Below are 6,807 nucleotides of genomic sequence, written 5' to 3'. Positions count from 1 at the left end.
CCAACTTCAGCTGTGCTTGTACTCTTCCCTATTGCACTCTTGCTTTTCCCAGTTCCCAACAGACACTTCTCTTGGCCTAAAAGCAGTCGTATTTTGCTGATTGAGAGTAGTGGCAGACCTCTGTATCAGTGGAATAGGAGGGGAGCATGTTTGCTACGAAGTTCTTGTAGCATGGCTCTGTATGTCAGGGAAAAGAGACAGAAGAGACTACTGAGTTTGATAGTGGGTCTTTCAAGACCTGGCGTAGAAAACTTGTCTTTGAGCTAAGGGCTGGCTAGCTGATGCTGGAATGATGAACAGAGCCTGTCCCTTGCTCTTTCAGGTGCAGTGTGTTCGAGGAAATAACTATCTGTGTGCGAACAAGAGTGGAGCACCACTTTCCTTCAGGAACCTACTTCCAGTACCATTAATTTACCTTACTTGCCGTCCTTGGTCAGAAGTTCAACGGCAGGGATCTGTCCCCACAGTAATTTCCATCACTCATGGGATACACTGCCAGTACATTTTCACTGGCAAGGCATGGACATTTAGATGATTATAGATTCACAGTTATTGTCTGAGCTAAAAAAATCTTACTGCCGTTAAAGAATGAAAACTGAGGTTGCCTCTGACCTCCAGATATGACCCTTGCACAGAAAAGGTCTTCTGATCTCTTGGCATTGCTAACACAGGTGTCCCACAAGCAAAAACTTCTCAGAAGGCAGGACTTTGTGGTCATGTCCCTTGGGAATGAGGGCAGGAGCTTGTCTGCAGGCACCATTGTAGCACATGCATGGGCTGCAACATCTCCTTTTGATAGATGTAATGAAATCAGTAAAAGGCCAGCCCTCTCCAGTATACATGGGATGCCTATATGCTAATGATATGTGCACTTCTCAAAAAAAAAAAAGCAAAGTACCGCCCCCCCCCCCCAAGCAAAATGGATTACAGGTACTTTAAGCTCCTTGCTGCATGTATGCAAATAACTTCACACCTAGAAGCTGATGTGGCATCTGTTGTGCAGATGTTTATCTGGCACTAGGGAGTAATATTTGATTTGTCCACATTACTCAAGTCTTTTGTGGCCTCAAATCGCTGACTTGAGCACTTGTTGCTCCAACATACCAATGATAGTTGCTACGAATGTTCCCTTCCAACTCCCATGTCTGAGAGTTTGGTCCGAAATACCACAACCATGTCCAAGAGCAAATCTCTCCTTGCTGTGACTTAAGCCTGAAATCACACTGGGGTCCTCCTTCTGTTTGTGTTCAGCCACGTCCTCACATTTGTGGAGTCCCAGCCTCCAAGTACACTGACAGGTTCCAAAACTGCCTGCCTCGGAGGGAGCAAGCTCAAATGGAAAACGTTATCATCAAGCCCTTTTTGCACTCCTGCACCAAGAAATATTTTGACTCATGGTCCATTTGCATGCTATGTTCTCCATGGGCACCTCCCCAAGCTATTAGTTACAGTAGCTTTGCTAAGTGAGAACCAGGGGTTCCTTAGGTAAGACACCACCTTCCTTCTACGTTGTACAAGGGATATCAGCATTAGAAAGGAGGAATGTTGCAAATAGCAAGAGGCAAAGTACACCAAGGAGGAGGCAGACTCTAGACAAGTGGACCACTGTTTTTGTCATTGGATTTTGCTTGGAGACTGAAGATTTATGCAGCAGCAGGGACAGGGAGGGAGCTTTCCCCGCACTGCTTAGAGACAGTACTTGCAGTGGTAGGAATATGCAGAGTAGAAATTCTCCTCTTGTAGACTTTGAGGTTGTTCAGAAACTCTGAGACAGCAAAAAAGGGAGCTATGTCTGAAGGGAAGACAGGAAAACCTTGGGGTATTAGACTGGGCCTTGCTCCATACAGGGACTTTGTGGCAGTTCATTTGAGTGTTGCCTCAGCAGAAAGTAGAAATGTAGCCACCCTTCCAATGCAGAGCATCTGCAGTAGTTTTAGGATGAGGAAAGAAGTGAGGAGTTATGCTGATGTTGATTTGGACTTGTGCAATAATTTGGGGGATGAGTAGGAACAACCACAGCTCCCTGCTGCAGCTGGGGCAGTGTCAGGAGATCCGTCCCTGCACACAGCAAGCATGTCCTATGCAGACCTCTGGCACCTCAGTTTGTCCCCATGGAAGGAGGGAAACTGCTGACTTTTCACTTTTTATGAAAAGGTAGTAAAACCTGCATTTATGGCAGAATCAGTCCTTTTATATGCATTTTCTCTTTTTTTTTTGCACACCCCAACAGGATTTATGCTGACAGGGTCTCAGCAGGGATTCCCATGGTGTGGTGTGGATGAAGGACACTACCATACAGTGGTGTTGCAGAAAAACTGGCCTCAGTTCCCTTCTTGCCCTTCAGTCAACACTTGGGGAAACACAGCGGTATTTGGGGTCCAGGGTGCCACAGCATTTTGTATCCCTGACTCTCTCTTTGCTGTCATGCCATAGATGCTTGGTGATAATTGCTGCATATAGTGCTTGATGCTGGTATGGTTTGTGCCACCATGGGAAGCGTGCTGGTGCATTGATAGCCCCAGAGCAATTCTGTTCACTTGGGCTAGCTGGGAATGGGTAGAATTACCAGCAACTAAGAGGGGTTCGGTGCTATGGGAAACTAGTTGAAGAAATTTCTCAAAGGGCAGAGATCATCTCGAGTGAAAGCTGGATGGAGCCTAGCCCATGCTAGAAAGAAGGTTATTGCTCATCCTGAAGGAATGTGGAGATTTCCTGGCATACACTCTACTGTCAGCAACCTATTCTCAGGTGGGTGACAAACTGGACTGACCCCTGGATGATCTCTCTGAAATGAAGGATAGGCCTTAATTTCCAAGCCCGTGTCCTGATTCAGAGTGGTGAGATGCTGGGAGCAGGACCCGAACATTTTCCAGTCGTGACTCTACCATAAAATGTGCAGTTGTCAGTATGTCTGCAAGTGCAAGTTCAACGGGGAGGCTTGGGAGGGTTTAAGGAGACACAGCTGTGCTATGGATGGAGCATGTCCCTCGTGACAGAATGAGTCTGTAGCTAATGCTGAGCATCAGCATTACTGCTAAGGCTGTGTGTGAGCGTGGCTGGCCAGTTCTGCTCCTACTTCCCATGGGTAGTGATGCCCACTAGGTGTCAGAATTGAATAAATGCAAGGCTGGCACAGGGGAGACAGGATCCCAGTTTTCAAATAATTCTGATTTTTTTTTTCCTTCTGATTTCTGGCCTGCTGTACCATAAAATGCCTTTTGGGGTAGGAGGATTGTTTAAATGGTGATCAGAACAGGGGAGGAGCAGGAGAAATGACGGAGACAAAAAATCCTGGCCAGGTTAGAGTGCTTGTTTTGCACGTTGGAGCCCAGAGCTTAAATTCTGCTCCAGGCACAAAGGTGGTTTTGCTTTTTACTCCTAGGCACAGTACAGTTTTCTCTTTCCTGCATGACAAACTTCTCCTTTTTGATAAAATGGCTTTTAATCAGATTTCCCAGCCATCCCTTGCCTTGGACTATGGGCTGTAAGGTGCCTTTGGTAAGAGGAAAGCTAGAGAAAAGCTGGTTGGAGAGATTTAATTTTATGGCTGAAGTTTTCTACCTGTTCCCCTCACCCCTGCTCCTAGCTCCCTCTCTTATTCAAGAGCTCAGCTCATTCACTGCAGCTGGTTAACATTAGCAAGGGCATTGTAATGGCTCTAAAGATTAGGTGCACTAATTAATGCTTGTGCAACCAGGAAGAAATTTGCTGCTGTCTGACACTTCACAGCTGCCACTGTATTTTCTCCTTTTAGACCTTCTGCTGGCTTTAAAATCCTTCTTTTTTCCCCTTCCCAGGACAAACTGTTGCTTCAGTCTCACAGTGCAGTGGGGACTCTCTGAAGGAAACAGAGCGCCAGCAGATCACTGGAACCTCAGACCGGTTTTCTTGAATGAGGGTCGGCGCATGTTGCTAGTGGGCTTTGGTGGTTCAGCAGTCAGAGCTGCCATGCAATGTCCTTAGAAGGTCTCCCAGCTGATATTGGCCAAGGTCATGTGTACTCGTAGTTTTCTTCCTGTGGCATCGGCAGGGAAAGCTCAATTCTCCTTTATGATGTTCTCACGTGCCTTGCTGGCTGATGGTCTCAGTCAAGGGTGGCTCAAAACACCTCTCAGGGAAGGAAGCACTGAATGACTTGTTGAATGTGCTTGTCCTGGCCTTAGCTGGTTCTTCTCTTCCCAGAATGTGATGTTCCTTTCCCACCTACTTTGTTTTTTTTTTCATACTGTCTCTGTGTCACTTTCTTGGTGATTGGTGATTCTTTTCCAGCAGTGATTTATAAGAATCCAGTCCTGACTTTGTTACTACTTCCCAACTGAGCTGTAAGTCTGAATCTTTAGCAGCAGCAGCCAAACGAAACTTTTTTCCTAGCATGAGGAAGAAGCAAACCAGAAGTCAATCCTTTACTGAGAGGCCGTGATGCTAATAGCATTAGAAGAACGCTTTTATATCTTTTTTTCTCAAGTTGGTTGCTCTAACCCTGTTTAACACCTCAAGTACTAAAATACTTGGGGAACCTGTCAGATTCATTGATCATGGAGTACCTAGGCACGTGCCCCTCCCCATCTTCCAAACACTGTTTGTTCTTTGGACTGGTACTGACGCCAGATCCGTCTGTGCATATCTGCCTTGATTATCAACATGTGTGGCACTTGTTGCAAAGACCAGCAGCGGATTTCTCCCTCAGCTTCAATCCAGGTAACGTCAGATGGCCGATAATGCACTTGGCAACCCTCCATGTGGTGAAGGCTTCTGAAAAGGTGGTGACAATGTGTCTATAGGCATTGCTTGTTCTCTGTGACAAGCTGGGAGTCTGTGCTAGAAAGCCAGTGTTAGCACGGTGCTAGAAAGGGAAGCTTAAAACATGGGTCTTAACTCTTTCAAGGAAGTCAAGCTCCTGGAATTCGTCTAGATGTTCATTGCAGATTAAGTCAGGGGGAGGTTAAGCTGGAAGAAATAGAGTCCAAGAAGGAAATTGGGATTTCTTGTTGGCCTCCAGAGACCAAACTGGTTTAGGGCACTGGCTATCTCTAAGACTTGGAGTTGAAGAAGGAGACCACCAGGAAAACCGCAGAGCCTGGCAGGATCCCAGGGATTACAGGCCATGATTAATGAGAACTTAAAAAGAATCTTATGTGCTTTTGGAGACTGAATCTTTTTCTGAGCAGTGGGGAGGTGCTGCTGCTGGCTAAGCCTCCTGATCTGGAATGAATAATGGAGAAAAAAAATAACAGCCTCCCAAATTGGAGGCTGTTGATTTAAATGGGGGGGGTGAGGGGGTGGGGGAAGCCCATAATCTCATCAAAAAGAGGTACTATGCAGAATAATGGGGGCCAGAAACATTTAAACCTGGCAATTAAAGCAGTAAGCCTCATGTCCACACCAAGTATATAAATTGAAATTATCTTGAAAGTATACCTGGAGTATAGCAATGTAGTGAAGTCTTGCCAGTGCTGTTCTGCAGAAGAAAGGTGTTTGGGATGGATCAGGAAAGTAGAGGCCTGATCTAGACTTCCCAAAAGCCTTCTGACAGGCCTTCCTAAAGAGACTGTTACAGAAGTGAAATAGGTGTGGTACAAGATGAAGAAGTGTCACAGCTCAAAAACTGGCATGGACAAAATTACAAAGTGAGTGGACGGCACTTGACACATGCAGCTGGTGCAGAGCTGTTTGTTGCAGACAACGTCTGAATAGTTTTGTTGATGTCCTTATGAGCATCATGTTTCTAGAAGAGGGCTACATGACACCTGTGGGTTACTGGGATGGGGCAGCGAAGGCCAGATAATTTTTTCTGTGCATGTTTTAAAGGTCTTTAATTTTCTTTCGTATTTGAAAGTTCAATAGTGAGAAATCTCCATTAAGCAGGTTTGCCAGGTTCTTTGTGAGATCTAGAGGGGGAAAAAAACCCAGAAACCCCTGGGACAGTCTCTGATGCAGGTGCTACTAAGGAATATTGTTATACCTTTCCTACTTAGTGGAATGGTCTTGCAGAGTATTTTGAGGGGAAGAAGCACTGACTATAGGAAATGCTAGAATTGATTGCAAGAGCCTTTGACTTGTTTGGTTTTCTAAGCTGGTTAAAAACTGTTGTTTTATTAATTGCAAACTTTTTAGCATCTTGGAAGGAACTGAAATAAACACTTGTCCATGGAATTGTTCTTAGCTTCTTGAGCTCCCAAATGCTTTTAAAGGATTCATGGGTCCTGATGGTGAATTTTCTGGAACATGCAGTATCAAAAGATAACCCAGACCCCACATCATCTTTCCTAGTAGAAAGAAAATGATTAAAATAGATGAGGTTATTGCATCGAGAAAGAATGTTACAAGAACAGGAGCAGCGTTCGAAGCCTGCCTCTTTCAAAGGGTCAGAGCAGTGGATCTGTGCATCTGCAATATGTTCAGTGAACCAGAACACAGCCTTTTGTCCAAAAACCTTACATGCCAAAGCCTGCAAATACACCTACTGAAGTGGGGGTGTCTGGGGAAAGACCAGAAGTGAATGGTTGGGTGCTGTTGCTGTTTGCCTGTGGTTTAAAGAGTGTCACGGATTTAGTTCTTTCACTGAAAGAAGATGGAAAAAAAGCCTGAAGCTGAAATATTAGGCCTTGGCTTTCTGCGCCAATTACATGACTGAATCTTCTTTAAAATGACTATTCATTATGACTATTTCATAGTGAAATTACTATTTCATTGCTATCTGCTGTTGCACAACAGGCTATGTTCTGACACTTCTGAGTTTCTTGCCCCTCTCTGGCTGAAGCAACTCTGCAAAAAGTTGCCAATAATCTAGTTTCCCTAAAAATTCTA

Source organism: Buteo buteo, chromosome 5 (genome assembly GCF_964188355.1).
Source record: "Buteo buteo chromosome 5, bButBut1.hap1.1, whole genome shotgun sequence".
In the NCBI taxonomy this organism is placed as follows: Eukaryota; Metazoa; Chordata; class Aves; order Accipitriformes; family Accipitridae; genus Buteo; species Buteo buteo.
Note: the sequence above shows the minus strand (reverse complement) of the source record.